Consider the following 10269-nt stretch of genomic DNA (forward strand, 5'->3'; position numbering starts at 1 on the left):
TTAAATCACGACGCAGCCGTGTTATGGACCTATATTAGACAGTACAGTAATCTACATTAGGCAGTGTAAACATTTAACGGTGACAACGATCACAATATAACCAAGTATGTGCACACCAGGGAAGGTCTGTTTTGTCTAAACGTCTAAAAACGTAATTCATTCGGTGTTGAAATATAAACACATTTATTCCCCACCCCCGCTGTTCCCAGGTCCCCCTGAGACTCCACTCAAAGGCCCAGATCAGTCCCCGGGCCCCATTTTGGGAACCGCTGACATATGGAACCCTTAAACACGCCATATAAATCCACACAAAAGGCCGGGCGCCGAAAAGCACAGCTTCCCTCACGCCCCCCTCGTCCTCATTCACGCGCACGCAGTGCTTCTCCTCCGCACGACGGACGCTGCAGTCCCACACTGCCAAACACTTGGTCTAAAGGGAGGCTAACGTGCTACGGCTGGACACGTCGCTGCTGCCAGCTTCATCGGTCTTCCTCTCACCCCCCCCACCCCCCCCCACTCCCCCCACTCCACCCGCCTCTCACCCCTCAATGCTGAATAGCAGCATCACTTATTTGCGGGTCAAGCAACAAGGACAGAATCAGAGTTGAGTTACGCTGAAGGCCTGCGCGCCGCTCGTCCATGAATTAGCTCAGACGTCCGCGGCCTCAGTGTCCGCACACACGGGGAGAGATCCACAGCCAGACACACACCAGACCCCCCCCCCCACATTTCAGGAGAATTTATATTTAAAATAAGAAGGAGGACTCAAATAAGGATGTGGTGGAAGGGACTGAGGGGGATTATGACATCTGAAGGCAATATTTCCCCAGAGACAGACTGGTGTCTTCTCCCAGAGGGAAAGGCTTGCACTAATTTGCCCTAAACGGAGAAATTTAATTGCCCGCCACCCACCATGAAGGCTGGCACCACGGCCCATACTGCGCCTTTTGTAGAATGCTACCATGGGCACAACGTTGTAAATACCCGGTAAAACAGACCACGGCTGTAGCTGGGGTCCTGGGTTGGGGGAGGGGGGGGGGGTACCCACAGTGTCAGTTGCAGTTAAATCATTTGAACACACCACCAGAAGCCGTTACTCTCCACCTCCACCCACTTAACCGCCACAGTCAGCAAAAAAGAGAAATATATAATGATTATAATAAATTGTGACATATAGAAATTGAGCCACTGTGAGGCAATTTCCCTGTGTCCGAAATGGATGTTTGTACATGGGCGATACAAGAATTACACTCTAAGACAAGATTACTGTAATTTATTTACATGATGTTTTTTTGTCACAAGAATATGGCTGTGGGGTTTCCTGTGCTGTAGATTTTTTTTTAAATCAAGTCTCACAAAAAGTGGTGAATTGTGTTCTCCGCACACAAGCTATAGCATTAACAGCAATAAAACATGTATTAAAATGGTTTCTGTTGAAATAAAGAAAAGAATGCAGTGCATCTTCTTGACAGTTCCTCCATGCTGTGTCATATTAGGCACTGGACATTGATATGAAATATGTTCAATGCTGGGAGCCCCAATCCATAAATATGAGGCAAACACAAACTGGCACTTCTGAGATCTCAAACTGTCTTTGCTGGACTGATGATGTAAATTTGGACTCATGGTTAATTTTACCAGTTTGGACATGCCTAGTTCTCTTTCACAACCAATGATCCCTTTTCTCTCACAAATAAATGTCTCTCAAATGGACAATGCTTATAAGCAACTTAAGGGTCTGGAAATAACTGGATATAATATTTAAAAAAAGAATATCACAGATTCTCAACCAGTAACTTTTCAACTGACAAAATATTTCTGATGCAAAATCTTGGGACGACGGAAAGGCAGCAATGCCTGAAATGGAACCTCAGACCTTGTCCAATGAGAGTGGAGAAGAGGGCTAATCAAAATGAGGGAGATTTTTGTGGTTAATGTTGACGGAATGCTTCAAACGACCCTATAAATTCAAGGTCCTCGGAGCTACAGTCGGGTCATTCTTAGTTAGAACTCTTCATCTAAATGCAAATGGAAACACTTTCACACAATGCCATTTCCATTATTTTACAATTATTTCTCCCGTTTTTTTTATATCACAAATTTCCACAATATCAGGTGGTGGTCAGTCTATTCGTGCCCCAAAAATGCATAGTGTTCAGCCAAAATACACTACATAAAGTCAGTTTTAATTAGAGAGAATGAAACATTGGTAGAATTGACAACAGATAGCAAAATACAATTACTGAACTTCCAACAGGCTTTCGTGGAAATTATTTTCCAAAAACATTTGTTAACCTGTCTGGAATTTGCAAAGCTATTGCATAATGTAGGTGCCCATTTTTACAAGTTTACTTGGCGTTACATTTTGTCTGCAGCATTAATTAAAAATCTTAAAGAGCTCATTTTGGCCTAATTTATTCATTAAATTTGGAATGATTTTTTTGACTAAACTAATTTTTTAAAAAGATAACGTTTTAAAATGAAGGGAAGCATACAAGCCAAAGCTGAGCCTGTTATGAAAGTAATTTAAAATGTTCTTTTCCCCCATACAAGTGCACAGCTGGATAAAAAATCTGTTTTTTCTCAAAAGAAAAGAAAACAAAAAAAAACAGGCCTAGAGGGAACAGTAAACTATTTACTTAGCTCCCGTTTGCAAATGAATGCACAATTATGTGAACGCGGGGTAAAAATGAATAATTTACATCAGGGACTTTAAATATTTAAAATATGCACATTTTGAGCAATCATCTGTAGTTCATCCCCGCCATTTCAACAGAGAAGAAGGACTAACTGTACGGGCACGAGTTTAACATACGAAAACCACACAAATCGCCGCACGATTACCATACGAATTAGCAAACATTCTTTCTTGCGAGGGTACGAAAGTTCTAGAATTCCACCCAGTCGCTCTACATTGCAGAAAATGAAAAGCACCAGCCCCCCCAAAAAAAAGAGAGAAATGAGGCGGTGGAACTCCTCCACGGCCGGCAGGCAGAGAGGAGGAGGGGGGCGAGTTTCGGCTTGCTACCCCGAGACCTTCACATCCCCGTGGGGGAACTCACACGGCCGTGCAAACAGCTTAAGGGGGTCCGGACCACCAAGCCGACCGAATCCCAAAAACTCTGGGGTCTCCTCGGCACCTGAAGTGAACCTTGTCAGCTCGCTGGAAGAAGCGCGAGATGGTCGACCGGACACCAAGGTTCTATGCGAAGGTTTCTGTTGGTTACGCTCATGCCAATTGCCCATGTGAGAGGTACCTGCAGAACCAATGATCTGCGTATTGGGGGTGGAGGGGGTTCCGTTTGAGCGGCGCACACTGGCAAGCAAACAGAAGCGAGAACAAACAGCAGCTCAGCATTCAGGCATTCCTCTCACAAGTTCTTCATTTGAGTTTGTTTTGTGAAAAAAAAAAAAAGACAGGCATTTGGACAGATAAAGTTTGAGGAAGAAGATTGGCCGGTGGACCTGACGGGAAACCTTTGAGGCATTTGTCCGTGTTATATAATGCAGTGTAAAAAAAGAAATGTTATCAGAACAGCACAGCAAAGTCCATCGATCGTGAGACCGAAGAACATTTGATAATCACCTGTCCTGATATTTGTTAACTACTATTTGTTTACCATTTAAAAAACAAAAACAAAAAAAAAACATTATGCTACACTCCACAGTGTTAATTCGACACTTCCTGGCGCAAGCTCACAGGGACCTGTCTGGACGGAGCAAGGAGATATAATAACAATAACCTCAATGATACTAAAACCATCAGGACTGTCAGGATAGTGGGTATAAGAAACACCAGTCCCAGACTGACCAGTTATTCTAGTTTGGGACCCACAGTCAGCCCATAGTCCTCCATGTTCACCACCACATACCTACAGTGTGTCATACAGATCACTTACATTTATTTGAACAGTGGATTTGCACTTTACGTGAGCATTTGAATGGAAAATTTAAATACTTTAAAAAATTTTTTAAAATAACTGCCATTCAAACAGACTTGCTCGTCATTCCAACTCTTTTAACCCTTTGAAGAGTAGGCTTTTTTTTCTTTTTTGGAATGTTCTTTTCTTCAGAATTCTAAGTCAGTGTTCTAGAACTCCATTTCTTTCACCTACTAGTAGTTAGCATTACATCACCATAAGAATGTTCAGCTAAGAACATTCCAAATCACATATTTCTGCGCTTGCATATTAAAGGGTTACTCTGCTTTTCCTTCCAAACACCTACGGGCCTTTGTGTCAGTGGTTCTTTCAGGCATTAGAAAACAGAGATGGCCAGGCACAGGGAAGTAGGTGTACAAAGTCCAGTTTCTGGCTTCATTGTCGGGAGAGAGTACCTCAGAAGTATAAACATTTGGATGGAGATTAACTCTGGAGGGAGACGATTTTAAAAGAAAGCTAGAGAACAATCCCATCAAAGCGCTTGATGACTTTTTGATCCGAAAGGCTAAAATTCCATCAGCCAACGTCTTCCCGCACGCCGTTCCCATCTCCCCTCTGCCCCAGTTCCCAGGGGAGCAATAACGCAGAGCAGCAGCTGCATCAAAAACAGAAACCACCACGAGCACACCCCCCCCCCCCCCCCGTCCATATTTCACATTCTATGTGTACCTTCCCCCGGATTTCACATTTGTGACATTCGTGCCAAATGACATCACCTCCAGAGGCCCGGTGAAACGTGATTCATATCCCCCCCATCCCCCCCACCCCCCAAGCAATGGGACCCTGTAACCTCTGCGGGGCCGGGCAGAAAGCAAGAGTATCTCGCGGAAACGCGACTCCCTCTGACCCCCGCGGATGAGCGGGGGCTAACGCCACATCTTCCAGTGCGGGGGGTCTGTAGCGGGACCGCAGGTTCACGGGGTCACCCCGAGTTCAGAATCCAGAAGAGTGACACTGCAGCTGCAGACATTCGAATGGATTAACACGCCTTGGGGGGAAAAAAACACTGGGGATTTTTCCTCTCTGTTTGAGCTAAAATTATGAGTAATACCCACTTGATCTGGTACATTACTCACACACTGAATGTGAAGCACTGTGAAATAAACCATTTAACCTCCCTTTGAGCTCCTAACAGATCCAGAATTGCAAAATTTTTTTTGCAAAACTGTTCTGTATATGACTGTTCTTTTTTCTCTCTCTCTTCAACGTGTCTGATAAGCTTTACAAATCAGGAACAGGTGATGCCCATTTCCCTGCATCTTCCGTTTTCCATTAGAAGCACAGTGCGTATAGTCCTGTGGACACCCTGACAAGAGGTGACCTAGTACAGTTGACTACCATTTCAGCTTCTACACTTCTGGTTTATTAACCATTTGTCTTGGTCTACCACCAGGAGGTGTAAAAACCCAGGTTCAGAAAGTAGGTCCTCCCCAGTATTTTGTTCCAATGGCCTAAATTTGCTAATTAGAACAATTCTTCAGTCAAGAGGTACTAGTGAAACTAGTGAAATCAGCTGGCTGAGTTCACTGGTGAAAGAAACAATTCACCCCAGCCCCGAAAACATACCGGTTTAAGCCAAACATTTTGTTACAGTTTCAGAAACAGTTACCACCCAGCTTGGCGGGTGATCATTTCCGACCCTGCCTGTAGACTTTCCACCTCTGGCTACCACTATTCTCTTTAACCTTGTGGGATGACACTGTACGCTTATAGCCAAGTCAAAATAATTAACCACTGTAAGGTTTAGTTTTTTTTTTTCCCCCAGACCTGGAAATGTATGTGAATCTACAGGCTTTTGTCCTCAGCTCCCCCCACCAGACAGTTTGTTTAGAGATACCTGGCAAACAAGACCAAACCTCGAAGGTCAAAGCTCATGACACCGGCCGGCAGTGGAAGGACTGTTTGCTGACCCAATGCACACCGACGGGTATGCGTGTCACGTGACCCTTTGACCTGCCATTAAAATCTACCCCAAAACACGTCCAAAGCGCTAGGCTGCTGTGGCAACGGAAGCTGTATCCGAGTCGGTCCCATCCATTCCAAGTGAAGATAATAGTACTAATAGAACAAAATCTCTGCTGAACGAACAATCTCTGTGGAGTTAATTAGCCCAATGCCGCACGCTTTGAATAGCGCGTTCTGACAGCGAACAGGCCAGCTCGCTTCATTTATAAATGTAAATATAAATGTGTCGCTCGGGATTTTATAAAAAAAACTAGCTTCATTCTCAACCCACATCTCAGTCAAAATTATTTAGAGGCAATTACAAATTGCACTTAACTTGTGGAAAGTCGTTGGCGCATAAATATGGCATGAAGGCTGTCATTATAAATCATCTACATGCGATGCTTAAATTAGCAAATGGGGGATTTCCCGCCTTCAGTTAAGGGCCATCAATCGTCTTCGATGCTCGTCTCTTGTGACCAGCGGCACAGAGGGAAACCCTCGGAAATGTGGATATGTGCGCTAACAGGCTGCTTGCGCTCTCCTTTCAGAAAGCCCCGTGACTTAGGCAACCTCCACCAAAACAACAACAACGCTGCTGCCGAATCCCTGCAAACTGGACAGCTTCAGATATCTGCCCACTGTTGCTAAGAGACCAACATAAAATCCCTCAGACAGGTAAGGGGGGGAGGGGGTGGGGGGGAAACTCTTCCCTCATTGATTAAAAAGCTGTTAAAATAAATCAGCAGTTTTTCATTCATTTTAAACCTTGAAGCTGCATATTCATTTACCTCTCTGCATACATTATGGTGAAGCCCGATCTGGACAATGAAGTCAATCATGCTCAGCACAATAGCGGTCCTCTGTTCATACAGGAAAATTCAACTCAGCGATTATTTAACATCCACAAAGAGGCACGTCAACCACATTCAGCTCCACATCGTTTAGTCCACATTAAAATATTTTAAAAATGAATCAGCCAAGGTCTCTCTTTTGTAATATTTCAATAGCCTCAGGCTTATATAGCGGACAGTCTAGGACTGAAGGGCCTCCTCATGTCTGCAGGTGGTAATGACGCCTCACAGCCTCTGTAGGCATACGCAATTCTCAACATGTAACCAAGTTAACATGGAGGGTACTATGCTCAACAGCTAAGTTGTGCTGAAAAGGTCTTAATGCACTGTTTTGTACCGATAAGTATATAAAGATCCTTGGATGGAAGGGTTAAAGAAAGTCCCATTTTTTCTCCAGTATTCTAACATTCTAAGTTTCAAAACATAGTTCCTTTTTTTATAGAGGCGTTGGTAGAGGTGTGGGAGGGAGTCGTACGCGTGACGCACAAAAGTCCCTTCACAAAAGGTCCTGCGGTGCCTGAAACAGAACTGGAGACTCTGGAGGAAAGCGGACTGCTGAGGTGGCACAACGGGGGGGGGAGATGTGTTGTGACAGGGAAAGCGAACTCTTTCGAAGCGGTAGTGTCACTTCATTCGAAACACTTTGTTTCATTAGCCGGGGGAACGTGCCAGCGCTAGCATCGCGCCCGTCGCGCGGTGAAACGGATACGCGGCCGTCAGCGAGCTCTGCTTTGACAGCTCTCCTTATTGCCGTTTCTCGCGCTGCGCTAAGAAGCGCTCCGGCTCCGAGCGGACGTCCGCAGGCGGCTCAAATCGATGCCGCTGCATATCAAATACCAGCACTTGGGGCATTGTGGGAGATCGTGGCCCACAGCCATCTTTGAAAGAAACCGCAGAGCGTTGTTTCAGGACGTGCCATGACACGAGTTTATAAACAGACCGGCCCTATAAATGAAATGAAACGTTTGCATACCGTTGCCAAGGGTGACGCAGATAAGAAACTAAATACGGACGAGTACATTTCACACACATCATCTGTGACTTTAAGCCTGCTTGGATGACGACATGTCAGTGTCACCCACTCTTCAGAATGCACTACACTTCACACACTATGCTATAAATAGCCAGTTTGTATAGAGTGTTGCAAGGAGGACAGTAATGTACTGGGTTCCCCAGGCCCTAACACGGCCAAACGCAGCCAAATTCTGTTGTTGCATGAGGTGCCCAACAGCGGCGAAAGCTGTGTGCCCACTTACCCCATTTAAATAAATGTTAGTGCATAATAAACACTCAGTTTTTAGCTTCACCAAGTGTCCGATTTATAAACGTATCACTGGCCCAAAGCTATACGCTAAAGACACAATCAGGGGCGCTGTTAGTTTGTGGTTTGTAGGCTTTGCCTTTGTGTCATCTTTAAAAACAAAACGAAGTACAGAAAAATCATCTCTGAAAAAGGAAAAAAAAAAAAAAACAGTGCTCAATTGTGATAGGTTGCCACGTGAAGGAGCACCTTCTGTCTGGAAGGATGCCAAGAGGTTCAGGTTTCCCTCTCTCAAAGTCTTCTTTATTTTATTTACAGAATGCACATCTTTCATCTTCAAACTGGCCACATGCCATTGTCTCCCATGACTGGACTAGACTTATACATTATTCATCTCTTTCACTTTCCATGAATTCAATTATGATATATGTCCAGGCTATCTATACTGGTTTGTTGTGTCCTAGTGGTTCACTGACTACATAATGACTCTGCCAATGAATACTCTTTTTTCATAAAACATGGCTGTATTTTGTGTGTGTCAGAAAATCACCTGCTTCTACCTTCTTCAATATCTCAATTGATAAGCCTATCTATAACTTGTCTACACTGAAAACGCCAGGTGTCCTTGAAGTTTAAGGCAATATACCCATTCGAGAGCAATCTTTGTAATCATTGCTATGATCAGAAAGCAGACCAACTTCTAATTAGTTTTTGTTCAGTTTGTTGTTGCGGCTATGATCATAATTACACCAGGCTATTATTACACTACATGTCTAAATATGCAAGGCGTGTAAACTGAAAAGGGAAGCAAGATAATGTTTAAATATGGTTAACAAAGTGGATGCAATGGCGCGCCGAGCGTTTTCATAGTAAAGAGGAAGCAAGGATGCAAATATACAAAGGCGACGGATTTAGACGATATTGATAAGGCGCGCGTGAGGATGTAATGGAAACATTCATTTAAGGCCAGATCAGGGACGTCAATAAAAGGGTCATATCGCCAAACCTGCAACAAGATCCAGCGACACAGAACATATACAAACATCTATTATGCGAATGTATCCATGCACAACGTTAGTAACATAAATGGGAAATAGCTAACAGCTTTTCGGAAACGAAATAAACAAACGAACTGCACAAATGATCGCGCATATTATGTTGCCACGGTCATTAACATTCCCACGTTATGTTAATAAGGCAAGACGACACAGCAGTACATGCCCACTAGGACCCGGGGGGGAGTGTTATTTTTGCTTGTTGTATCAAACGATATAGTCCAAAACGCGTGGTGCTTTCTCGAAGAAAAGAATGCACACGGAATATAAGGATAATTTAATTTTACCCACCTGTCATCACTCGTTGTCGGCTGAAGTCGCTGTCACCTTGCTCGGTAGGTGGGCAATGGTAGGATGCTGAATCATGTGCCTCCCACTGCACCGCTGGCTTCAGTCACAGCTGACTCCGGCACATAGAAGCTACCATGTTGTTGCTGCACCGCTGCGAAGGGAGGAGCGCAAGGCCCTTGGAGACGGCGCGCGACTGGATCACGAATATGTCACTCAGGGCGTGCACGAACCAATCTGCGCGCTCGGGCGAATTGCGACCAGCATTTTAATATGAGAGGTTCTGCCACTACGACGAGCGTACTCTAATTGACACAATTTGGCATTTTGATGAATCATCCTGGTCTTTTTCCTCTTCAAAATGGATGAAAACTCAAGTCAGCAGCGACTCAGTAATTGAATTACTGGAGCCATTTAAGTAATTCAATGAAACGTAGCTTTTATTTATTTTTTGCAATCCATACACATATGAACGTATGCCGAAGTTGAATTTAGACATGTTTAAATGTAGAAATATCTACATTGTTCTTGTTACTCGGCAGTAAAGAAAACAGGATGCACCTGCTAAATATGTTCTATAGATGAAGCAATCAAAGATTACTCACTTTGATCACATGGGTGACTCCATCAAGAGGAAGCTAGGTTTTGGAGCATGTAATTTCAGCTGCAAGAGAGCTACCATCTGTGTTTGTTGGCTGTCAGCATAGTGTATGAAGCTGTGGAACACTGACTAATAGGAAATACAGAATCAAATGTCATTCCCCTGAGCACAGACTTCAAAACCGAATTGCGTTTTTTAAAAATAAGCTTGAACAGCTGCCAACAGTTTAAATTTGAATTGCGTGGTTTAAATGCAATTTTGTGCTCAACAGTAATCAAGCAAGTAGCCTATTGTTAGAACATTTCTGAAGCCTTGGTCTTCTCTC

At 43.9% G+C, this 10269-nt stretch overlaps 1 protein-coding gene across 1 annotated transcript in view; it reads right to left on the reverse strand.

Moving 5' to 3' along the window:
* LOC135235944 (rho guanine nucleotide exchange factor TIAM1-like) overlaps positions 1–9595 on the reverse strand; it is a 74535-nt gene extending 64940 nt beyond the window's left edge. The window contains exon 1 of the mRNA XM_064302021.1: positions 9347–9595. The gene's annotated coding sequence lies outside the window, so the exon portion shown is untranslated. The remainder of the gene's footprint in view (positions 1–9346) is intronic.
* Between the last annotated feature and the right edge of the window lie 674 nt (positions 9596–10269).

Source organism: Anguilla rostrata, chromosome 12 (genome assembly GCF_018555375.3).
Source record: "Anguilla rostrata isolate EN2019 chromosome 12, ASM1855537v3, whole genome shotgun sequence".
NCBI classification, from domain to species: Eukaryota; Metazoa; Chordata; class Actinopteri; order Anguilliformes; family Anguillidae; genus Anguilla; species Anguilla rostrata.